Source organism: Dendrobates tinctorius, unplaced genomic scaffold, assembly GCF_039654945.1.
Source record: "Dendrobates tinctorius isolate UK_male_01 unplaced genomic scaffold, ASM3965494v1 ptg000156l, whole genome shotgun sequence".
Taxonomy (NCBI): Eukaryota; Metazoa; Chordata; class Amphibia; order Anura; family Dendrobatidae; genus Dendrobates; species Dendrobates tinctorius.
In genome coordinates this window covers 32,085,471-32,112,442 of record NW_027361823.1, presented here as the reverse complement: position 1 = coordinate 32,112,442, position 26,972 = coordinate 32,085,471, and the positions used below count along the sequence as shown (strand labels likewise).

The window sequence follows — 26,972 nt, the reverse complement described above, 5'->3', positions numbered from 1 at the left end:
TTGAACCCCAACAAGTGTCACGTGGGCAAAGCAGAGGTTCAGTATTTAGGACATTGGGTGGGGAATGGGAAACAGCAACCAGAACCAGTCAAGATTGAGGCCATAGCCAAATGGCCCGCCTCATGCACTAAAACCCAGGTCATGGCGTTTCTAGGGACAGCAGGGTATTATAGGAAATTTGTCCCCAAATACAGCAGCATAGCCAAGCCCCTCACTGATCTGACCCGTAAGAACCTCCCCCACCAGGTAACCTGGACCCCCGAGTGTGAGGAAGTCTTCCACCAGCTACAGAAAGCCCTCACAAATACCCCGGTATTGGCCGCACCCGATCCAACTAAACGTTTCCTTGTTTATACAGATGCTTCTATGTTTGGACTGGGGGCAGTGCTGAGCCAAGTAGGGCCAGCCGGTCAAGACCACCCGGTAGCTTACCTGAGTCGGAAACTACTGCCCCGTGAAGTAAGCTATCCGGCCATCGAGAAGGAGTGCCTGGCAGTAGTATGGGCACTCAAGAAGTTACAACCATATTTGTATGGACGACAGTTTTCCCTCCTAACGGACCATAATCCCCTAGTGTGGCTTAATCGGGTCTCTGGAGACAACGCTAGATTACTGCGGCGGAGTTTAGCCCTACAACCTCTAGACTTCACCATCCACTACAGACCTGGCAAACAAAATGGTAACACCGATGGACTAAGTCGACAAACGGAACTTGTACCAACCCAATAGACTTCGGTCATGCCCAAGTCGATCCGTTAAGGATCAGACTGTGTATGCCGATCGCGTCTCTGAAAAGGGGGAGCCGTGTTACAGAACCCCCCAGCACCCCGAATAGGAGACACACGACATATGATAGGTGCAATGTGAGATGCATACCCCTAATGCAGCAAATGACTGGCTGCGACCCCTGGGCAGAGGTAAACGAGATATCCCACTTCTGATCTCCCCCCACCTTTGTAAATCCCACGGTAAATGATCGGGGGTCGCCGGCCACCTGCGGCTATTGTAATGTACATCTGGCATCTTAATTGGAGCCTGTTATCTACTGGCCCGCCACATATTGATTGTCCTGTCCTCTGTATGTATATATATTATGAGACCAGTGAGTAAAATGTTGTCACACTGGAAATACGTGGAGAAGCATTGATCTTTTATATGTTCCCATGTTACAAAGCCTTTCGAGCTAGCGTCCTTCATCCAGAAGTGAGGAAAAGCATAGTGGACCTCCTGAAACACGGGGTGGTAATGTAAGAGGTATTACAGCACAGAAATCCCCGTTACAACAGGGCAATTACAAAGAATATGGAGCACCTGTGGAAGTCTCTGCACCTTCCAGTCTGATAGGTCAATCAAAGCACCGACAGCTCAGCATGCCCCAGCACAGGATAGGATGCCAGAGCTGTCCATCACAGAGGCCCAGACACTCTGACCAGAGAAATCATGGCAGTAATCAATTTGTTTCATTGCATTTTGGGACTTTTATAAAGATAATTATTTTATGCATTCCATATTTTGTATTTCTTTTTTATATTACTGATGAAAGTTGATACTCCAAGGAAAAACTCGATATGGTCATGTCAGTAGATTTGAATATTAGAGCCAGTTACAAAATCATCTGGATTGAAGTGACTAAGGGGCTTGTCTTTGTAAGAAGAAGGACCGTTCCACGGGTTCCTGTTTTGTGCCGGGTCTGAAACTGTCGGGGCTGTCTCCTCTGTTGTCCTGGGGAAAGCTTAAGGGACCGGACGACTCATTGCAGGTAGAAGCAGGGGGTGTGTCTAAGCGCTTACAGCCACAGCACGTGCGGAAACAGGCAGATTTGGCAGGAACAGGCAGCGCGCAGCAGGGGGAAGTGAGTGCTCCGGCTCTCGAGCATCAGTTCAGCGCAGGCCCACCCTCGAGCATCCCCACCGCTGCTGACAGAGACTGTGAGGAGAGATGTGCAGAGTGCCCGTTGATTACCACGAAGCGAGGTGCCAAACGTCCCGGGCTAATTAGTACCGCACATGTGCTTCCAAAGAAAGACCGAGTGCAGGACCGCCATCTGCGACCCCATTCTCCAGTATATATCTGTTGGGCCACGTTGAGTTTAGACAGTGCAGTGGCCCATACTTCTCCGGTCATAACAGCATAAAGACCAGGGGCTCAATGGAAGGTGACGGAGACCAGCCACTGCCGCCAGAAGATGGATCATCATTGCCCTCAGGACCTCCCTGGACCATCAAATGCTCTTTGGCTACCATGTCTTGAGAAACATCTGACAGGATAAGCTAACCCTTCAAGAACTGTTAATGCTCTTTTTCTACTGTTCCTTAACTCTGCATACCATTTACATTTTGAACTGTTTATTCCCCTGCTAACCGTTTACCTCGCTGCGTGAAGTAGTCCAGTGTTAAAACCGTTAACCCTTGCTCTGTCTCTGGTCCGCCACTGCATCCTGCAACCTGCTCACAGTCTTCATAGCCCAGCTCACGCACTTTGTGAGTTAATTTTCTTTCATTGATCACTTCCATTTTTCTTTTAACCCCTTATCGACCAGGGGTATTTTGGTTGTGCATTTTGATTTTTTGTTCTCCTTCTTCCCAGCGCCATAACGTTTTTATTTTTTGTTCAAAATGGCCATATGAGGGCTTGTTTTTTTGCAGGACGAGTTGTAATTTTGAACAAGACCATTGGTTTTATCAAGTCGAGTACTCGAAAATGGAAAAAAAATTCTAATTGTGGTGAAATTGCAAAAAAGTGCAATCCCATGCTTGTTTTTTGTTTTGCTTTTTTGCTAGGTTAACTATTGCTAAAACTGACCTACCATTACGATTCTCCAGGTCATTATGAGTTCATAGACACCAAACATGTCTAGGTTCTTTTTTATCTAAGTGTTGAAAAAAAATTCTAAACTTTGTTAAAAAAATTTGCGCCGTTTTCAGATACCCTTAGCGTCTCCATTTTTCGTGATCTTGGGTTGGGTGAGAGCTTATTTTTTGTGTGCCGAGCTGATGTTTTTAATACCATTTTGGCACAGATATGATCTTTTGATCTCCTCCCGTTATTGCATTTTATTGCAATTTCACAGCGACCAAAAAAACGTAATTCTGGCATTTTGACTTTTTTCTAAAAAACTGCCATGTGCTGAGAAAGATTTGAGCTCATTGCCGGAGCCCGCATCAAAGGGAGAGAATCTGACATCAGCATAAATTTACGCCTGATGTTGGAAAGGGATTAAAGTTATATTAATGGGATACTGTCAGTACCAAATAACTCTTCAAACAAAGCGCAGGCGCTCAGTGTACTCTTAGATGGCCAGACAGTTCAGTGCACCTTCCCATCTACTTGTTCTCCCTCTATCTGTGCTATTCTCCAGCTCCCATAAGGCTGGAGCAGTCAAGCAAGAATGAAGAAGACAGAGATAGATGGAACGCAAGTATGTTGGAAGTTGTAGTGAACTGTTTGGCCACGCTAAAGGTGCACAAAGCGCCTGTGCTTGATTTGAACCATTACTTTATGCTGATAAACTTTGAGTGATATGAGCTCCTTCCCTTGTACTTTTTTGTGTTTTCTATCCTTTTTATCTGTCTTACCATCCAGCTCCTATTTTCCAGAACAGACTGTTAGACTGGTGGAACGCATCAAATAATAAAGGTGATAATGAGGTGCGTTGGCAGCCTGGGGTCCACCGTGCAGAGATGTAGAACTGCTGCTCGGTAATGGCGGACACTGACTGGCGGTATAGCAAATACACACCAGGTTAACTTCACCCAGTGAACTAGAAGGCGAACCCTGTTACTTCACAGGGCCACAATACCGCAGGATGAACGCTAGGGTTTGGTCACAGGAGCCTTGCCCAATGGCATAGGGTTAGAGTCCTTCTAGACCCCCTAGCATTCGGCACTACAACAGAGGTGCCTGAGTAACCTCACTAAAGATAAAGCACTAGATGTGCATACAGCGCAGTCCACGCAGAAGCCACTAACCACCCTAAGCTTAGGGTAGGAAAGCGCACTATTTTGCGCATGGTGTCACTTCTCATGGATGCTGCTATCAACACAGTACACTTGTGCTTCATGCTGGATGGTCCAGCATGGTGTTATAGCAGAGCCTGAAGGAGTAACCAGATGCCTAGCATCAGCCTGGGCAAGATGCCGGGACCGACGTCTCTGCTGAGCAGGAATCTCTGTGGCCGCAGAGGAATGGGAGAGCACAGAGGACATGGCTTGAGATTCCCCCTGTGCAGTGGGGGAAACTCGACGCCTAGCGCAGACGTCATTCTGAATTGAAAGTTTCAGTCTTTGGCTCCAATTCACCAGAATTCTGGTGTAAATAGCTTTGAAGGTTTAAAAATTATAGAACAACTCAGATATGCACAAACGTTTTGTGACTATTGGTGTATTTGTGAGGGAAGTACAGGGCGGTAGTCGTGGCTAAGAGCATTTGCGTTAGCACGCTCTGACTTCCCATCACATGCACACACTGTCCATAGCTCTTTCACATCATGCAACTCATCCTCTGTCCCTGTCCTTCTCTCTGTGTCACTAAGCTCGCTTCCAGGACGGACTGTATATTTTGGTTCTTCAGCGTCCTCCCTGTGCAGGTTTACTCTGTTTGGGGGTTCCCTTGACCGTTTTGCTCCGGTCCTGAGGGCATCAGCCTACGCAATAAGCTGCCACATGGTGAGTGACCTGCCCGTACTGCTTAGTCTTCCCTAGCAGCTGCAGTTCCCACTAAAGCTGCACTACTAACACGGTTACTGCTGCTTCCTCTGATGATATCCTGGCCACCAATGTAAGATGACTGGGCTTTGTTCCCAAGACGGTTATGGAGGTGAATGATTAATTCATGACAAATTGGTGGTAGTGTTTGGATCGGTAGTGTCAACTTCTGAGAAATTGATGACACTGGTGAGATCGATAGTGTTTGACCATGACACTGAGAATTTAATGTACTTTACTATGCTCTGGTGTCTCTCTAGACATCAGGGCATAATGAACATAAGATGTAAAAAATGAATAAATTACTTATACTCACCTTATCTTTCACCTCTCCGGCCTCTCTGCCCTCGCCGTTACCCATCCAGCCCTTGCCACATTAACAGATCTCCGCTGCTCGCCCTGTAATCCCCAAGCCTCTCACACACTGGGCTGAGACTTTCAGCTTTGGTGGGGCCAAAGAGAACTTTACGCAAGGTCACAACATCATGACTTAACTTTTTATGCACTTACGCAGAACCCTCCTGGGCCCTCATCAAAGCCAGAAGTCCCAGCCCAGCATCAGAGGTCAGGACAGGTAACGCAGAGGTGAGCAGTAAAGAGGATATATATGTATATATATTTATTATTATTATTTTGATGGCCATTTGCGGTTCAGAAGAATGGTATCCAGCCACCGCCTTTTGCTGCATCGCTGATTTTTTGTAAAATTTGAGTACATATTCAATTCCACTCCAATTTATTCGCTTCGCTCTAGTCTTTAGATCTCTATGGAAGCTTTTCTAATGATTATGCACATTGCATACACATTATATGACTGTTGCATCTGAAATTCCAGCACTGAAACCTGTACTTTTCATTCAGTGTACACTTAGGCCTCTTTCACACATCCGGCTTTTGTAATCAGGCACGATGCGGCAAAATTTTTAATAACCGGATCCAGCACCGGATCCGGTTTTGTCCCATAAACTTTCATGGTCGCCGCATAGTGCCGGATGGCTATGCGTCGTGTCTGGTTGTTGCCGGACACGGCAAAAATTACCCATCCGGCATCTGCAAAAAAACGTTCTCTGCAACGTTTTTTGTCAGCGCCGGACCGACTTTTTCCACAGCGCATGCCCGGACTCTGTGAATGTTAACCCCACAAGTGACGGCGAGAGAGAGAGAGATCTCTCTCTCTCGCCGGGCACTTGTGGGTTTAACACTCACAGTGTCTGGGTGAGAGAGAGAGATTTCTCTGTGGGGTTAACCCCACAAGTGCCCGGCAAGAGAGAGAGATTCTCTCGCCTGGACCCTGAGTGTTAACCCCACATGTCTCTCTCTCTCTCCACCCCCCTCTCCCCTCCCCTCCCTTTCAGCAGCTGTCTCTCTCAGCGGCTGCTTCTCTCTTCCACCGGTGTATATGTTCCTCCTGCGGCTCCTTTAAATCATGTCCGAGCCGTATCAGACGCCGCATACACATCCGGTGTCACCGCTGCAGGCCGGATCCGGCGGCCCGGCTTTTCGCCGCACTCCGCCGGACCCCACACACCGGATGTGTGGAAGTAGCCTAACTCACATTTAACATTGTTGAAGGACTTCTTCTAAAGCAACATATCAATTCTACTTGCACACAGAATTGTGTAGCTGCTGCAGAATAGTTCAGCAATAAGTGACAAATTCAGTTGAGAAGGATGTGATCAGTTACTGGGCAGTCTCTATCTGCCAATCTGGCATGCTCTTTACTTGTTGAACTGGCTAAAAAATACAAAAGGGTTTCACTGAAATCCAGTCTACAGTATAGACCTCCATCTGTTGCAATACCATAGGTTTAGACCTTCAACAATTAGGAGAGCCACAGGTTGGAGATCATTAACAAGATAATAATGGATTTGCTAATGTTACTATAATTTATAAGACTGGTTCAGATTGAGGAAAATATTACTATTAGACACAGTTTACATAGTGTATGTATTACCACTCTCTGGATGTGCTTCATATAGAGTCACCTTATGCCCAGCCTGAAAAGTGACTTTACACATGCGTCAAGTGTCTGGTAGGAACTTATGGAGTGGTCTCAAGAGCAGACACCCGCTTAGGCTACTTTCACACATCAGGTTTTCGGCGTCAGGCGCGATCCGGCGTCGTGCCGGAACGCCGGATCCGGCAAATGTTTAGTAAAACCGGATGTGACGGATCCAGTTTTCTGCCGGATCCGTCTTTTTCTTGACAGACAAAACCGGATCCATCTCATCCGGTTCATCCGTTTTTCTATCCGTTTTTCGACGGATTACGCTGGATCCGGTTTTTAAAATTGACCCTTGTGGCCTTCCGAACGGGATTGGCTACTGGAAAACTAGATATAGCATGTTCCTACAGCCCTTCTTTGACAGGTTGTAGAGAAGAAAGTGCAGGTTGGAGAGAAGAGCAAGTTACTGGCGAAGATGGATGTTGTCATTGGAAATATTACCACTAGAAGTTCTGTGACGGTTTCAGGGACAATTTTCCACTATACTTTATGTCACCTCAAGGCAGAGTACACTGGGATGACAGAGTGTGAGAGATTTTTGCCCTAAACTTGTGTACCTTCTGGACCAACAGTATATACCTTTGCCAACCAAAGTTGGCTATCTTGTCATGGTCTTACTATTTTTACCTTTAGGCCACAGGTGTGTACCTGGTTGTGTTTTATGCAAAGTATTTCACCTTTTAACAAAAGTTGTGTACATTGGTAGGAAATCACCAACAATAAACACAACTTTTTAAGTGAAATACTTTGCTTCAAACACAACCAGGAACACAACTGTGGCAAAAAGCTAAAATTTACCCACAGTTATACCTGGTTTTGAATACCTTTTTACCTTTGAAATACCCTGTATTTAACCTTTTTTTAAAACATAGTTCGCCGCAGAAAGAAATGACAGACAACCATTGTGAAACGATAATTTAACTTTTATTTAAATTTTTTTTTTTTTTGTAAAATGTTTTTAAAGTGCAAAAAAACTTTTTTAGAAAGGTTTTAAACCCAATGGGCATTTTTATTACAAAAAACACACATTACAATTCTGTGTACTGTGGGGTGGAAATACTGCTGGAGGGGCTGCGGGACACTTCGACACTGGGTGTGTGGAGAGAGGACTGGGATCTTGGTGGGGAAGGAACAGTTAGAGGTGAAGGTGTGGAAAAAACTACAGAATGGGTGGACATGTGGGAAGCAGAAGAGGTGGTGGGTGGTGGAGTGGAGGGTTGGGCAGGGACTGTAGGAGCAGATGATGTTGATGGAAAGTTGTATGGGGAAGGAGTTTGGTACGGGGAAGGAGTTCGGTACGGGGAAGGAGTTTGGTACGGGGCAGGTTGCTGGAAGTGGGGAGATGACTGGTACTGGGGAGGTTGCTGGTACTGGGGAGGTTGCTGGTACTGGGCAGGTTGCTGGTATGTAGTAGGAGGGGGAGGATGAAAAGTGGCTGGAGGGGGTGCAGATGTAATAGGAGGGGGAGGATGGAAAGTGGCTGGAGGGGGTGCAGGTGGAGGAACTACAGTGGTGGGAGGTGGAGGTTGGGAGGTAACCTGCTGTAGAGCACCGTGGCACGAATGCATTACATGCATCTGCTGGGCAGGAGAAAGCGTTTCCATGCGCTCCACAACAGACCTGAAAAAGGTGTGGTTTGGCGAAGATCTTGCTTCTGAATGCATGGTTTGCAGAAGTGTCTTCACCTCCAGAATGCTGGAGTTGATCTGCTGAAAGCCTGCGGAGATTTGCTCTGACAAGACTTTGAGACAGTTCTGGAAAGATGCATTCAGATGCAATAACTCTTGCGCATAACTCTTTTCCTGACCCCTCTGCCGCTGTCGCCCAGTACCCGCAGGTGTACTAGAGGCGGCAGGGGCAGAAGGGTGGGGTAAAGGGAAAGCGATCTCCTCACCAGCAGCTTCATGTAATGTAGGCGGCCACGATGCTCCTGTGCTGGTGGATGGGACAGATGGGTCGAATGTGTGGGAAGGCAGGGAAGGTGCAGATGTACCGGGGCGGTCGAAGTGTCCCTCGGTGCCGGTCTCCTCAGGGATCGCCTCAGAAGGGTCCAATCGTGCAGGCTCCCGAGTGCTGCTCACCGTGCTGTGGAATAAAGAGAAAAAAAACAATTAAAATACTGACATGGTATGGCCCTGGCTGAAAAAAAAAAATTACATCTAACATTTTTTTCACATGTGGTGTGTAATATTTACCTTCTGGTGAGCATTGTTTCCCGGAGGAACGACAGGGCTTGTGCGTACTTGTACTTGCTCCTGCGTCCTCCAGATCCACTCGGGGCCCGCATCTCTTTATTGAACTCCTTCTTGAAACGATCCCTCACAGACCGCCACCGATTCACAATTCTGTTCCCTGAAACGAGAAAGGAGTGGTTAGTATACAACATCAGTGTTTCACAAACTCCAGTCCTCATGGTCCCCAGGGGTCATGTTTTCAGGATTTCAATAGTAAATAGAAATCCTGAACACATGATCCGTGGGGACCACGAGGACTGGAGTTCGGGAAACACTGGTTTACATCAAGCAACCGTTACTGTATATACTTACGCTCTTTAATCTGGTCCCGAGCTTCGAGGTCCTCCCAGCGGCCCACAAGGAGAGAACAGATTTCCTCCCAGAGTCGTCGGGTAATGATCAGGTCAGCGTGGCGGCGGTCAGCCATATTCCAGAGCGGCTCCCTTTCTCTGACGAGATCGATGAGGCGGTCCACATCAATCCCTCCATCCTCACCGTCAGAGTCGGGAGCACGCTGTGAAGGCTGTTAAAGAAAAAGACAAAAATAACATAATTAGCCTCCACAAAAGAAATGAAATAAAAAGTGCAAAAAAACAAAGCAAAAATATTTATACTTACACGCTGGTGACCGCCGCGTTGCTGTCGCCGACGACCCTGGGAGGCACTGCGAGGACCTCTTGGCCGAGCACCAGATTGGGAAGACTAGAGAAGAAAACAAAAAATGTTATGAGTTTGGATGTAGGCATTTGTTTGCTGTGTGTGGTCTGCAGAACATTGTTTTCTATGTGTTGTGTGTAGTGTGATGTTGTGTTTCTGCGTTTGATGCAAAAAACTTACGAATTGTGAGCCCACTCCAAGCGTCTGTCCACCCCTTCCTTCTTCTTCTGGGAGCTCCTCTTCATCTTGTGATTCCTGTTTTGAAATAAAAGGCAATGAATAGACATATATTACAGAGATGATGGATTTTGGAAATAAAAACTTACCGTCAAACGCTGACGATGCGAGGGAGGGCTCCCAGAAGAAGATGTGCTGTCCTGTTGATGGCCAGACTCCATGGCTGTGGGTATTGCTGCTGCCAGTGATGCCATTTCTGCTGCTGCTGCTGCATCTCTTTGGCGGCTGTTGAATAAAGAGAAACAAAGGGCCAATGAATATCTTGATATTCCATGGCCCTAGTTTGGAGGAATGGGGGATTTGATAATTACCGTCTCTCATCTGCTTCTGGACTCCCCTCCCGTTCAGCATGCTGCTCCATTTGGGGTGGTGCTGATGGTGCTGCTGCTGCATCTCTTTGGCGGCTGTTGAATAAAGAGAAACAAAGGGCCAATGAATATCTTGATATTCCATGGCCCTAGTTTGGAGGAATGGGGGATTTGATAATTACCGTCTCTCATCTGCTGCTGGCCTCCCCTCCTCAGCATGTTCTATTTGCTGCTCCATTTGGGGTGGTGGTGGTGCTGATGGTGCTGCAGTGGTCTCCTGCCTTCTCCTGCTTCGCTTGGTTGCTTTCTTGGGTGGCATGTTGGGTGTGGCTGTGGGTCCCACTGTCTTGCTTTTATATATGTCTTGTGGGCAGAGCTACTGAGCATGCTCAGACCAAAAAACCGGATCCGGCCGCCTGATCCGGCTTTCGCCGGATCCGGCGCATTCCGGCGCTCATAGGCTTTCATTGTGTGAAAAAGCCAGACGCGCTGGATCCGGCGTGTCCGGCTTTTTCGCCGGAGACAAAAAACGTTACAGTAGACGTTTTTTCCAGACGCCGGATCGCGACACATTGCGACACATTGCCGGATCCGGCGAAAACCGGATGAAACGCATGGCCATCCGGCGCGATCCGGCGCAAATGCAAGTCAATGGGGGTGAAACCGGATCCGGCATTGCATTTCGCCGGATCCGGTTTCTGTCAAAAGCGCCGGATCGCGCCTGACGGCGAAAACCTGATGTGTGAAAGAGGCCTTAGAACTGCTGGTATTAGAAAATTTTGTCAGTAAAAGGAGTTTTGCAATTTATTTTTTTTTTATTACTGGTTCAAATTTTCTAGTGGGTCAACAAAATCTGCTAAAATAGTCTCAAAATATTTTCAAAACTATAAAGAACACAAACTATAAAGGTTTACACAATGGTTAAAAACAAAACCTTATGAAACTCCAGCAATCTAAAATTAATGGTTTTGGGTCTCCAAATACAGCAAGACTAAAATGTTTTATTTTGCATTCTTTCTAATGTGGTAAAACATAAAAAATATATATAATATATATAAATATTTGGTGTCATTGCAATCATACTGACCTGAAGAACAAAATGCAAATGTAATTTTTACAAAGTTAATGCCTTAAAAATAGTGATGTCATGGTATGCCTAGGTTACTTTAGGCAAAAACCCCGGGACCCCTGCAATGTCCCTCAGACTAGGGGAACCCTGTCTGTCCCTCTACCCAGGGTTTACACTGAAGGTGTGCCTGCCTGAGCCTCCACCCTGTCCCTGTCTCCTGTCCAGCCCTAAGCTGAACCCACCACCCTCCACCCAGTGAGGGCACCAGACACCAGACCCCACAAATACGTATGGACAGGGGTAAAAGAAACACCACACAGTTAATACACAAGGGAATACAATAATGTGCAAGGGCAACCAAATATATATATAACAGATTGGAGAAAGAACCACTGAGGGATATACTGCACCAGATATCAGACGCTCCAACACCACCACTGCTGACCGGTATTGCTAGCACTAGGCTAAAGCTATAGTCGGCGACGCCTATAGTCAGGACGAACTATTTAAAGACCAAGGGCGTGGCCCAGCCCTCAGCCAGCATGACAACCTGGTTAACCCTATCCCGACTGGAATAGAATACCCAACAGGGTATTACCGCTGTCTGCCAGACACCCTGGTGTGAACAGTGTCCGACATGACAGTACCCCGCCTTCTACGAGGGACCTCCGGAACCTCACCATGTCGAGGACCTGGCTTGTCTGGATGGCGACGATGGAACATAGTAACCAGTCGATCAGCATGAATGTCAGAGGCCGGCACCCATGTCCTCTCCTCAGGACCATAGCCACGCCAGTGGACCAGGTACTGTAGAGTGCGACGCACAACCCTAGAGTCCACCACTTTGGACACCTCAAATTCCAACGCGCCATCCACCAAGACGGGAGGTGGTGGCCCGGGGGAACCATCCACCAAACCCATGACCTTCTTTAGCAATGCTTTGTGAAATACATTATGAATCTTATACACAGCCGGCAACTCCAAACGAAATGCCACTGGGTTGATCACTGCAGAGATTCTAAATGGGCCAATGAACCTGGGACCCAACTTAAGTGACGGTATCTTGAGCTTAATGTTCCTAGTAGATAACCACACCCAATCACCCACACACAGGTCCGGACCTGGCACACGTCTGCAGTCAGCCACCCGTTTGTACCTGGAACCCACCTTCAACAAGCGCTGCTTGACTCTCCTCCAAACAGACGACAATTGAGCTCCCAACTGGTCCTCTTCAGGGACGCCAACTGAGCACCCCTGACGCAAGGTGCAAAATTGAGGATGTTGACCATACACACAAAAAAAAGGAGATTCCCCAGACGATTCCTGGCAATGGTTGTTTATTGCGAATTCTGCCAGAGGAAGAAACGCTGACCACTCTTCCTGATTGTCGGAAATAAAGCAGCGCAAGTATTGCTCCAGGTTTTGGTTCATCCGCTCAGTCTGTCCATTCGACTGAGGGTGGAAAGCCGATGAATGAGATAATTTGATTCCAAGGCGAGAACAAAAAGCTCTCCAAAACTTTGCCACAAACTGCGTACCTCGATCAGACACAATGTCAGACGGGACACCATGAAGTCTGACCACCTCGCGAATAAATATCTGAGCAAGAGTCTTAGCATTGGGCAAAGACGGTAAAGCAACGAAATGTGACATTTTGGAGAACCTATCAACAATTACCAAAATGACCGAGTTCCCTGCCGAGGCGGGCAAGTCAGTAATAAAATCCATGGAAATCTCAGTCCATGGCTTACTGGGCACCCCGAGAGGCTGCAAGCTACCAGCGGGACGGGAACGAGGAGTCTTGGCCCGTGCGCACGTGGTACAGGCAGCCACATATGAGGCCACATACTGCCGGATTTTAGGCCACCAAAAACGACGCGATACCAGTTCCAGAGTGCTCTTAACCCCTGGATGACCTGCCAGTACCGTGCCCAGTGAGTGGCCCCAGTTATGATGCACAGTGAGTGGCCCCAGTTATCATGCACAGTGAGCGGCCCCAATTATCATGCACAGTGAGTGGCCCCAGTTATGCTGCACAGTGAGTGGCCCCAGCTATGATGCACAGTGAGTGGCCCCAGTTATGCACAGTGAGTGGCCCCAGCTTTGCTGCACAGTGTGTGGCCACATCAAGTTGCTGCTGCCGCTGCCTCCCTTAAAAAAAACAAGCAAAAAAAAAAACCTGTATACTCACCTCCGTCGCTGCCCCCTGCTCATCAGCGTTGCGCTCTGCAGTGACTGTGCAGGCAGAGAGCGATAGCACTCTCTGACCTGAATGTCACTGCAGAGGATGCAAGACAGCAGAGCATAGGGACAGGTGAATATGCCTCCCAACCCCCCGTTCATACTCACCGGGTCCTGGCGCTTGTCTCTGCAGCTCCCCAGCTTGTTCCATGTTGTCGGCGCTGCTCTCTTCCTGGTTCAGTGGTCACGTGGTACCCGCTCATTAAATATGCGCATATTTAATGAGCGGGTACCATTTGACAGCTGAAGCAGGAAGAGAGCAGCGCCGACAACATGGAACAAGCAGGGGAGCTGCAGAGAAGGGTGAGTATGATCTGACACCCCCGCTCCCCCTCCCCCGCCAATCCCCCCGGTATATGACTCGTGTATAAGCCGAGTAGGGGACTTTCAGCCCCAAAAAATGGGCTGAAAATCTCGGCTTATACACGAGTATATACGGTAAGCAAATACTGTATATACTCGTGTATAAGCCGAGATTTTCAGCCCATTTTTTTGGGCTGAAAGTCCCCCTCTCGGCTTGTACATGAGTCATATACCGGGGGGATCGGCAGAGGAGGGGGAGCGGGGGTGTTCCATGTTGTCGGCGCTGCTCTCTTCCTGCTTCAGCTGTCAAATGGTACCCGCTCATTAAATATGCACATATGTAATGAGCGGTACCACGTGACCGCTGAAACAGGAAGAGAGCTGCGCCGACAACATGGAACAAGCAGGGGAGCTGCAGAGACAAGCGCCAGGACCAGGTGAGTATGAATGGGGGGGAGGCATATTCACCTGTCCCTGCACTCTGCTGTCTTGCATCCTCCGCAGTGACATTCAGGTCAGAGGGCGCGATCGTGCCCTCTGCCTGCACAGTCACTGCAGAGCCCGCAACGCTGATGAGCAGGGGGCAGCGAGGGAGGTGAGCATACAGTTTTTTTTGTAACGGAGGCAGCGGCAACAGCAGCAATATGATGGGGCCACACACTGTGCAGCATAACTGGGGCCACTCACTGTGCAGCAAAACTGGGGCCACTCACTGTGCAGCAAAACTGGGGCCACTCACTGTGCAGATAACTGGGGCCACACACTGTGCAGATAACTGGGGCCACTCACTGTGCATCATAACTAGGGCCACACACTGTGCAGATAACTGGGGCCACACACTGTGCAGCATAACTGGGGCCACTCACTGTGCAGCAAAACTGGGGCCACTCACTGTGCAGATAACTGGGGCCATTCACTGTGCAGATAACTGGGGCCACTCACTGTGCAGATAACTGGGACCACACACTGTGCAGCATTATCTGGGGCCACTCACTGTGCAGCATAACTGGGGCCACTCGCTGTGCAGCATTATCTGGGGCCACTCACTGTGCACCCTCGGCTTATACGCAAATTAATAAGTTTTCCCACTTCTTTGTGACAAAATTAGGGGGGTCGGCTTATACACGAGTCGGCTTATACACGAGTATATGGTATATTTGAGTAGAATTGAATTCTACTCAAATATTACTAAAATCTACATTTGCCAATATGCAGATTTTTGTAATTCGCTTTTGTGCGAATTCAGCAAAATTTTACAAAATTGCCATCAAAAGGTTAAAAGTGTTAAATCTTAAAAAAATGATTATTCTCACCTCTCACCTCTTCAGCCTCTCCAAAGCTCATCATCATCTGTCCAGTCCAGTCCATGTGGATCAGGATCTTCTTAGAGATACATTGGCAAGACTGCACTTTTTTTTTCCCACCAAGGATATATTCATGCAAAAGATGGAAAGAGTCCAGTGTTGCCTGAGGAGCTGCAGTCTCCAAGTTTTTCCAGACTTATCTGCTGTGACTTTGCTCAAAGGAGGGAGTTTGTAAAGTGTGTAAAGCCCTTCGGGACATTGGTACAAGATATAGATGGGGGTTTAACCCAGTAAAGCTGCTGATTTAATGATGGGCTGATGGTGGTCTGTCATTCCCCTAAACATGTGGAGGATAAACTTACCAGTTGGAAAATTCTTTTGCTCCTAAGCAGCAGTCACAAGGGAAAAAGATTGCCCAGGAGTGGTTTCTGGCCTGACATGGAGGGAGGGGCATGGTCTGTTTTTCTGAAGCCTTGTGAAGGGTTACTTTCTTTGTGATCTAGGACTGTGAGCAACTTCACTGAGCGAAAAAGTGGAGTTGGAAGAGCTCACTTGCCTCATACAGTTATTGTATCTGCAGATTATAACTGATGTTTGTAGGATGCATCTGAAACTTTGCATCCTGCTTTTTGCTTCATATTTTTGTTTTTGTTTTTTGTGTTTGTTCATCTTTGCTGTCCTTTGTATGATCTATACTTTGGTACTTGTATACTTGACAGCATTGTATATGTCGGGTAGACTTGTGATGGTGAGAACGCAGGGAATGTTAACTGTGCTTCAGAGGAATAGGCATAGGAAATTTTGTGTTGTATCATGAGTATCCAAATTTTATCCCTGAATGTACGGGGACTGAATTCCCCAGTGAAAAGATCTATATTATGGAGGGAAGTACGGAAGTCACGGGCCGAAATTATCTGTTTACAGGAGACACATTTGTTGGAGGCTGATAATTGCAGGATACATCATCTGCAATTCCCTCAAACATTCTTTGATAACAATACGAGTAAAAAATCAGGGGTTTGTATAATGATCAAAAATACGGTTCCTTTTAAAAAATCTCCATATGCATGCAGACCCGGGGGGCAGATTTTTTATATTAATTTGCTCCTTAAATGGAGAGGAATACACTCTGGTAGTATTTTATGCCCTAAATGAAGCACAAAACCACTTCATCTGTAATGTTTTTCAGAAAACATCTGAATTAGCCAAAGGTGAGAGAATCATATGTGGGGACTTTAATATTCTAGTGGACGGAGTTGCAGATTGTTCCAATAGGACAGTAAAAGTCCGGAGGGAGTTGAAATAATTAATGAATGAATACCATCTACATGATTTTTGGAGATATTCCCATGCTGATGAAAACTATAATACTTTCTATTCCTTCCGTCATCGGACTTATAGTAGGATAGATTTCTTTCTAGTGGACAATAAGGCATTGGGTAGATGCATTTCAGCGAATATTGGTCTGATTTCATGGTCGGATCATGCCCCTGTATCCCTGAAATTAGCTCTGTGTCACCAGGCTAGTCCTTCCTCCAGATGGCGGCTGAATACGTCTCTCCTTCTGGATGAACAGGTAGTAAAGAGAGTGTCGGCGGAATTGATACATTATTTCCATGAAAATGATAATGAAAATGATAATGAGGAGGTAACTGATGAATCCCTGTGGTCAGCGCATAAGGCTGTTTTAAATGGGTTTTTTTTTACAGCAAGCGTCCTATTTGTTTTGAAGTGCAGTAGAGAAAAATATAGACATATGAAAAAAAAAAGGTACAAGACCTTAGCCAGCTCACCAACTCGACGCGCAGGTGCACGGAACTCCATTTTGACTAGATATCATGTTTCCAATAGTGAAGAAAAAGAATGTTCCAGCTCCTCAAAACAATCTTGAAATTTTATTAGTGCTTTTCAACAAATTTACCTCAGTTCGGTAAAAACTCCATAAGCAGTGTGCACGTAATGGTACAAGTGATGCGTTTCAAAATTGAGCTAATTGTTTAGCAGCTGTCACATAATAGTGACTCACTAATGATGTTCACGTCTGTTTGGTTCCGGAACAGATCATTTTAAAACAGATAATATAAAACAAAATAATATGTACATACAAAACAATAGATCTTTAATAATGAAATATTCAAATGATATATCCAGAAGGCTTCACGTGCGAGAAGACGTCTTTTGACATCTCCTCCACGTTCGGACTTAATGATTTGTTCTATACCGCTGACCTGTAACGGAGCTGTGTTCCCTCTGTGTTCCAAAATGAAGTGCTTTGTCGCTCCAGAAATGTTGCGGCTTATTTCATTTTTATGAATATCCCTCAAATGTTTTGTGAAGCGAGTTTTCAACTTTCGTGTAGTGCACCCTATATATGATACATTACAACTGGAACAATGAATTCTGTACACTGCATTCATAGAATTACAATTAATGTATCTTTTAACCCCTTAACCCCCAAGGGTGGTTTGCACGTTCATGACCGGGCCAATTTTTACAATTCTGACCACTGTCCCTTTATGAGGTATAACTCTGAAACGCTTCCATGGATCCCAGTGATTCTGACACTGTTTTCTCATGACATATTGTACTTCATGTTAGTGATAAAATTTGATTCAAATAACTTGCGTTTATTTGTGAAAAAAACGGAAATTTGGTGAAAATTTCGCAATTTTTCAACTTTGAATTTTTATGCCCTTAAATCACAGACATATGGCACACAAAAAGCTTAATAAATAACATTTCACATATGTTTACTTTACATCAGCACAATTTTGGAACCAAATTTTTTTTGTTAGGAAGTTATAAGGGTTAAAAGTTGACCAGCGATTTCTCATTTTTGCAACACCATTTTATTTTGACGGACCAGATCACATTTGAAGTCACTTTGAGGGGTCTATATGATAGAAAATACCCAAAAGTGATACCATTCTAAAAACTGCGTGCATAAAGGTGCCCAAAACCATATTCAAGAAGTTTATTAACCTTTCAGGTGCTTCACAGGAATTTTTTGAATGTTTAAAAAAAAAAAAAAGAACATTTAACTTTTTTCACAAAAAAATTACTTCAGGTCCAATTTTTTTTATTTTACCAAGGGTAACAGTAGACATTGGACTGCAAAAGTTATTGTGCAATTTGTCCTGAGTACGCTGATACCTGATATGTGGGGGGGAACCACTATTTTGGGGCATGGCAGAGCTCAGAAGGGAAGGAGCACAGTTTGACTTTTTCAATGCAAAATTGGCTGGAATTCAGATCGGTCGCCATGTCACGTTTGGAGAGCCCCTGATGTACCTAAACAGTGAAAACCACCCACAAGTAACCCCATTTTGGAAACTAGACCCCCCAAGGAACTTATCTAGATGTGTTGAGAACTTTGAACCCACAAGGGGTTCACAGAAGTTTATAAAATACAGCCGTACAATTAAAAAATCATATTTTTTCCACAAAGATGATCTTTTCACCCTCAATTTTTATTTTTCCCAGGGTAACAGGACCCCAACAGTTATTGTGCAATTTATCCTGAGTACGCTGATACCCCATATGTGGGGGTAAACCACTATTTGTGCGCATGGCAGAGCTTGTAAGGGAAGCAGCGCCATTTGACTTTTTTGGCTGGAATTGAGATCGGACACCATGTCGCGTTTGGAAAGCCCCTGATGATGTACCTAAACAGTGGAAACCCCCAACAAATGACACCATTTTGGAAACTAGACCCCTAAGGAACTTATCTAGATGTGTGGTGAGCACTTTGAACCCCCTAGTGCTTCACACAAGTTTATAACGCCTGGGCATGAAAATAAAAAAATCATATTTTTTCCACAAACATGATAATTTAGTTCCCAATTTTTTTATTTTCCCAAGGGTAACAGGAGAAATTGGACCCCAAAAGTTGTTGCCCAATTTGTCCTGAGTAGGCTGATACCACATATGTGGGAGAAAACTACTGTATGGGCACACGTCGGGGCTTGGAAGGGAAGTAGTGACGTTTTGGAATGCAGACTTTGATGGAATTGTCTGCTGGTGTCATGTTGCCTTTGGAGAGCCCCTGATCTACCTAAACAGTGGAAATCCCCCACAAGTGACCCCATTTTTGAAACTAGACCCCCTAAGCAACTTATCTAGATGTGTGGTGAGCACTTTGAATCCCCCAGTGCTTCACAGAAGTTTATAACACCCGGGCGTGAAAATAAAAAAATCATATTTTTTCCACAAACATGATATTTTTGCCCCCAATTTTTTATTTTCCCAAGGGTAACAGGAGAAATTGCACCCCAAAAGTTGTTGTCCAATTTGTCTTGAGTATGCTGATACCCCATATGTGGGAGAAAACTACTGTATGGGGACACGTTGGGGCTCAGAAGGGAAGTAGTGACGTTTTGGAATGCAGATTTTGATGGAATGGTCTGCGGGTGTCATGTCGTGTTTGGAGAGCCTCTGATGTGCCTAAACTGTTGAAATTCCCCACAAGTGACCCCATTTTAGAAACTAGACCTCCTAAGGAACTTATATAGATGTGTGGTGAGCACTTTGAACCCCCAAGTGCTTCACAGAAGTTTATAACGCCCGGGCGTGAAAATAAAAAAATCATATTTTTTCCCACAAAAATTATATTTTTGCCCCCAATTTTTTATTTTCCTAAGGGTAACAGGAGAAATTGGACCCCAAAAGTTGCTTTGCAATTTGTCCTGAGTAGGCTGATACACCATATGTGGGGTAAAACACAGTTTGGGCACATGGCAGAGCTTGGAAGGGAAGGAGCACCATTTGATTTTTTCAACGCAGAATTGGCTGGAATTGAGATCAGACGCCATGTTGCGTTTGGAGAGCACCTGATGTGCCCAAACAGTGGAAGTCCCCCAATTCTAACTCGAACCCTAACCCCAACACACCCCTAATCCTAATATCAGCCCTAACCCTAGCCCTAACCCTAGCACTAACCCTAGCCCTAACCCTAGCCCTAACTCTAAAGGGAAAATGGAAATAAATACATTTTTTTAATTTTATTATTTTTCCCTAACTAAGGGGGTGATAAAGGGGGGTTTGATTTACTATTTATGGCGGTTTTTATATTTGGCAGCTGTCACACGCTAAAAGACGCTTTTTATTGTAAAAATAGTTTTTGCATCAACACATTTTGAGAGCTATAATTTTTCTGTATTTTGACCCACCGAGTCGTATGAGGTCTTATTTGTTGCCGGACGAGTTGACGTTTTTATTGGTACCATTTTCGGGCACGTGACATTTTTTGATCGCTTTTTATTCCGATTTTTGGGACGCAGAATGAACAGCATTTCAAGAATTTCTTTTGGGAGGGTGCCCTTACACCGTTCCGCGTGTGGTAAAATTGATAAGGCAGTTTTATTCTTCGAGTCAGTACGGTTACAGCGATACCTCATTTATGTCATTTATGCATCGCTTTATTCTGCGAGCTATAACTTTTTTATTTTTTCACTGATAATGCTGTATGGCAGCTCGTTTTTTGCGGGATAAGATGGCGTTTTCAGCGGTACCATGGTTATTTATATCCGTCTTTTTGATTGCGCGTTATTTCACTTTTTGTTCGGCAGTATGATAATAAAGCATTATTTTTTGCTTTGTTTTTTCATTTTTTAAGTGGTTTGCTAAGGGGGTTAACTAATGGGACAGTTTTATAGGGCGGGTCGTTACAGATGCGGCAATACCAAATATGTGTACTTTTATTGTTTTTTTATTTTCCAAAAAATGAATTTATTAGGGAATTTTTTTTAAAATTTATTTAGCGATTTTTTATAAATTATTTTTACACTTTTTTTTTAACTTTATTACATTGTTCCAGGGGGACATCACTGTCATGTGACAGATTGCTGATCTGTTACATCACAGATCGCTGTGACAGATCAGCGATCTGTCACATGCAGTGCAGAAGGCTTCCTCGTGCCTGCGCCTTGCAGGCATGAGGAAGCCGGCTCCCTGCAGGCCCCCGAAGGTCCCCGACGCCATTTTGGATCCGGGGACCTGCAGGGAAGGAGGGCCCCAGAGCAACGCTACACATCGTGCTGCTCTGGGGGTCTCAGGGAAGCACGGCGGGAGCCCCCTCCCTGCCGATGCTTCCCTAAACGCCCAATACATTGCAATCGTGTTTGATCGCAGTGTGCCAGAGGTTAACGTGTCGGGGGCGGTCCATGACCGCCCCTGACACATAGTGCCGGGTGTTGGCTGTAATAATCAGCTGACACCCGGCCGCGATCAGCAGCGCTCACCACCTGAGCGCCGCTGATCGCTATGACGTACTATCCCGTCCCTGGAAATAAAGTCCCAGGGCACATGGACGGGATAGTACGTCATATGGCAGAAAGGGGTTAATGCTGAACTCTTGTGCATTTTCTTGATTATTAAATGTTTTGGTTACCAAAGCATGTTTGCACGTAGTGCAATTATTACTGCCACATCTGTAAAAACCCCGGACCTCTAACCAAAGGTTAGAGAGTCAACGCACTTCATTTTACATATTATTTTATTTTACATTGTCTGTTTTATAATGATCTGTTCAGGAACCAAACAGACGTGAACATCATCAGTGAGCCACTATTATGTGACAGCTGCTAAACAATTAGCTCAATTTCAGCTGAATCTGATTGGTTACTGCACAGTTTAAATGCTTACAAGCGTAAGAAGGTGCAGAGCTTTGAAAAAGATCTGTATAAGATCGAAACGCATCGCTTGTACCATTACATGCACACTGCTTATGGAGTTTTTACCCCACTGACATATATTTTTTGAAAAGCACTAATAAAATTTCAAGATTTTTTAAGGAGCTGGAACATTCTTTTTCTTCACTATTAGAAAAATATAGAGACAGCCTCATTTCCTGTCTCAAGCAATTAGATTCTCTAAATAAATCGTCCCCATCTCAGGCATTGTCAGAATAGAGCACACAAGAATCCCACAATTCAATTAAGAAGTGGAAAACAGAGAGTTTTTGAAGCTAAATTCACATAAATTTTATTAAATCAAAAATTAAAATACAAAGTGTATACACATAAATGGCCCGGGGTGTACAAAAACAACATTAGTCAGAATTTTTATGTGACTTAATCAACATAGGTCAGCAGTCTTTATTAAGAAACTGACATAAAAAGTCAATGCTTCCTGCTGCCATAGACAAGTATGAGCACACATGCAAATAGTAACTGCCCATCTGACTGCGTAAAGTGCTTCACATGAATGCCTAAAAACAGACAAAAATTGAATGTGACATTGTAATCAAACTGCACTTACATGTTGTGATTGAAACCGCTACTCAGGCCAGCCGCCCCTACACGCGTTACGCAGTGGCTTCCTCAGGAGGCGTGGCTAGATTTATCTGACGTTGGTATATATATCGTGAGCAACCAATAAAACGATCGTCACATAAAGTGACATCATAGCGCATGCGCTCTGTCCTAAAAACGCTGTCCATAGCATACAATGATGCAGTATAATATAAATGGACAGCGCATATATCATAGTATTTAATATCGGATCAGTGCGCTAAGTCCCTCCATAAATATAGAGTAAACAAGCTGCTAATAATAAGCATATGAAACGTGGGTCAAATGAAGAAGGGGCGCATGCGTAGATGTATCCCGGCTTTAAAAACAGAGGCTATCACCCGGCGCTCCCAGAATGCAGAGAGGCAGGTTGCTAAGCAACCTGACACCAACCGCAAACTTAACGGGCACTATGTGAAAGCCTCAAGCAGGGACGCCATCAGGCATGCGCACATCACCCAAAATGAAGAAGATTAGATCAAATACATCTCGATGAGGGCATGATTTTGGTCACGGCGGATGTAGAGGCTTTATACACCTCTATCCGCCATGATCAGGGCCTTAAAGCAGTATCCTGGTTTTTGAGAAACAGTAATTTAGATACACCAATGATAGATCTCTTATTGATTTTGTTGGAATTCATTCTAACACATAACTGCTTTGTATTCAAAGATCAGATTTTTTTACAAACCCAGGGTACAGCCATGGGGGCAGCATGTGCTCCGGCATATGCTAATTTATTTCTTGGCCTTTGGGAAAGAGAAATCTTCCAAAGCTCCCCTGTGATTGGTACTGATAAGGTCCAAAACTGGTTGAGATATATCGATGACGTGCTATTTGTATGGGAGGGTACTATCGATGAACTTAAAACTTTAATGACCACACTTAATAATAATGATTTAAATATTAATCTTACCTACTCATATGGTAAGCATGTCAATTTTTTAGATATTGATATTCGGGTGAATGATGATGGGTCAGTTTCCACAGATTTATTCAGGAAGCCAACAGCTACAAACTCTATCTTGCATGCCGGATCTTCTCATTTAAAATCTACGATACATTCTATACCCATAGGTCAATACTCACGAGCAAAGAGAATCTGCTCTACTGAACAGGCATATCAAAGGCAAGCTAGTGATCTATATTCCAGATTTCGGGAAAGGGGGTATGGACATAGATGTATCCGAAAAGCTTATAATCAGGTGCAAAAAACTTCGAGGGATCATCTATTGTATAAAGAGAAAAACAAGATTGAAGATAGACAATAAGTGAGACTGATCACACCATTCCACTCTCAATGGAAAGAGTTCACTGATGTGATCAACTCTCACTGGTATGTCTTATTAACAGATCCGATTCTTAAAAAAACCCTTGAAACAAAGCCATTAATTACTGCAAAAAGATCTAAAAACCTATCGGACTTACTTGTACGTAGTTATTTTGCCCCCAAGGAAAAAATACAGAGAGGTATTTTGGGGACAATTCAAGGCTTTTTTCCTTGTAAAACTTGCAAAGCATGTGCTAATACGAAAAAGGCTAAAGAATTTTTAAATTCAGATCAAACAAAGACGTTCTCTATTAGAAAATGTCTTAGTTGTTCTTCTAAAGGTGTAGTTTATTATGCCAGTTGCTCATGTAATAAAATCTACATAGGAATGACAACGAGGGAGTTGAGAATAAGAGTACGAGAACATGTTCGTGACATTTTAAAATCCAAGGATGCTGATGAAGGTGAGCAATTGAAGACGTTACCTAGACATTTTAAAATGTTCCACAACTCAGAAGCAAGCAGCCTGAGGGTGTTCGCTATTGATCAGGTATCCTTGGGGATGAGGGGAGGTGATCTCTTCAAGACTCTCTCACAAGTAGAAAGCCGCTGGATCTTTAGACTTAATACGATGTGTCCATATGGATTGAATGAAAGTAATGGTTTTGGGTCTTTCCTATAATCATATTTGGGTACTTTTTATCTGGTTTTAATTTTATTTTTTTTGTTTTATTCAGTCTAGCATATGATTCATCTTCAAGTGAAAACTGTGGTGGACTTGAGGTGGTCTGATGGACTATTCATCACTCATCATGGATAAGAACAACTTGAGGATTTTTCTACTCATCACTAAAAGTTGATATGATATTCTTTGTTATTATTATATTGACGTTATTGTCTCTTCACGTTATTGGAAGAAGGTCTTTGAAGAAGAATTTTCTAGATGGTTCCCTTTATAGGGACTTTTTTATACCTAAAATATTCACAGTGTATAAAATCCTTTTTGCTTCAAAATTCTATAGTGTTTGCATCACAGTATACACATATTATTGAATTGTTCATCTTCAGGCACTTTTATATATTTTTTATTTTTTATTTTTTTATTTTTCTAGTATAGTCATTTGTTGTTATTATATTGCACTTTAACACATTTTTCACTGTATCATGAAGGCATTAGTCCTTGCCGGTTTGTCTGTATTATTGATGAATATGTTATTATAGTTTAAACACATGGTTATTTTCAACTATTTTATAAACTATATTTATATTTTACAGGGTATAGTTTACACTTATTCACTTTTATAGTATATATCATATGCTCTAGAAGATTTTTAGTACATTTTGTTGATGTTGCAAGTTCATATCCTATTATATGCCATTTTGGGTGATGTGCGCATGCCTGATGGCGTCCCTGCTTGAGGCTTTCACATAGTGCCCGTTAAGTTTGCGGTTGGTGTCAGGTTGCTTAGCAACCTGCCTCTCTGCATTCTGGGAGCGCCGGGTGATAGCCTCTGTTTTTTAAGCCGGGATACGTCTACGCATGCGCCGCTTCTTCATTTCACCCACGTTTCACATGCTTATTATTAGCAGCTTGTTTACTCTATATTTATGGAGCGACTTAGCGCACTGATCCGATATTAAATACTATGATATATGCGCTGTCCATTTATATTATACTGCATCATTGTATGCTATGGACAGCGTTTTTAGGACAGAGCGCATGCGCTATGACGTCACTTTATGTGACGATCGTTTTTATTGGTTGCTCACGATATATATACCAACGTCAGATAAATCTAGCCACGCCTCCTGAGGAAGCCACGGCGTAACGCGCGTAGGGGCGGCTGGCCTGAGTAGCGGTTTCAATCACAACATGTAAGTGCAGTTTGATTACAATGTCACATTCAATTTTTGGCTGTTTTTAGGCATTCATGTGAAGCACTTTACGCAGTCAGATGGGCAGTTACTATTTGCATGTGTGCTCATACTTGTCTATGGCAGCAGGAAGCATTGACTTTTTATGTCAGTTTCTTAATAAAGACTGCTGACCTATGTTGATTAAGTCACATAAAAATTCTGACTAATGTTGTTTTTGTACACCCCGGGCCATTTATGTGTATACACTTTGTATTTTAATTTTTGATTTAATAAAATTTATGTGAATTTAGCTTCAAAAACTCTCTGTTTTCCACTTCTTAATTGAATTGTGGGATTCTTGTGTGCTCATAGTTCTGTGAGTTGTGCTATTTCCTATTGGTAGGGGAATGTGTATCTAATTGTCAGAATAGATTTGCAATATTAGATTTAAATTGAGAGAGAATCTCCCATCGGTGTATGAACATAACCTTTAAAAGCTTAAATCAAAATTCTACGCAACTGGGGACAGAGCCGTTGCTGTTTTAGCCCATAGAGTCAAGAAAAGAGAGGTAACATCCATGATTGATCATTTGGTGGATCCCCAGGGGAAACATATCAGAAACCCAATGGAGATTTTGAATGAGTTTTCTAGATATTATACTCAACTTTATAATTTAGGGGAAGATACTGATACGCCCCAGCCTTCTCCAGTGGCGATTGATCAGTTCTTGAAAAGCATTAACTTACCAAAGGTTTCACAGGAACAACTGAATTTCCTTAACGCGCCCTTTACTAAAGAGGAAATTTGGACCACCATTAGGTCCACCAAAGGTCATAAGGCCCCGGATGGGTTACCAAATGAGAACTATGGTCAGTTCCAGAAGATTCTAACCCCCTTTCTTCTACGTTTGTATACATTATGGTGGGATAAGGAGTCTATATCTAAAACTAACTTAGAAGCTAAGATCACTAGAGTTGAGTGAAACGGGTCGAAAAATTTCAAAAGTCGCCGACTTTTGGCAAAGTCGGGTTTCATGAAACGAAACCCGACCCTAGGATGTGGTCGGCCACGAGGTCGGCGACTTACGCGCCAAAGTCGCGTTTCAAAAGTTTGTTTTGCGCTCTTTTACAGCCAATCAGGATCCACGGACACTGTGGGCAACGTGATGACCTAGGCAGGGGTCACCACCATCTTTCAGAAGGGCATGCAAGTGATTGGCTTGCTTTGGTGGGCGTCACAGGGGGTATAAAAGGGCGTGCACGCCGACCGCCATCTTACTTCTGCCGATCTCAGTATAGGGAGAGGTTGCTGCTGATTCTGTAGGGAGAGCGTTAGGCAGGGAAGAAGACAAAAAAACTGCTTCTGCTGCTAGCGATTTGGCCTGCACAACACACCAGTCACTGTGTGTGCAGTGCAAGGGGAGGCTATATAGTGGTGTATCAGTGGTGTTGGTTGTTGGGCTGCCTTCTAAGGCTTCCTGACATTCCTGCATTG

At 44.3% G+C, this 26,972-nt stretch overlaps 1 long non-coding RNA gene across 1 annotated transcript in view; it reads left to right on the top strand.

Moving 5' to 3' along the window:
* The window catches only part of LOC141051262 (uncharacterized), a 50,404-nt gene extending 24,607 nt beyond the window's left edge, over positions 1–25,797 (top strand). Inside the window, exon 2 of the long non-coding RNA XR_012220612.1 lies at positions 24,358–25,797. This is a non-coding gene — a long non-coding RNA (uncharacterized lncRNA). The remainder of the gene's footprint in view (positions 1–24,357) is intronic.
* The last annotated feature ends 1,175 nt before the right edge of the window (positions 25,798–26,972 follow it).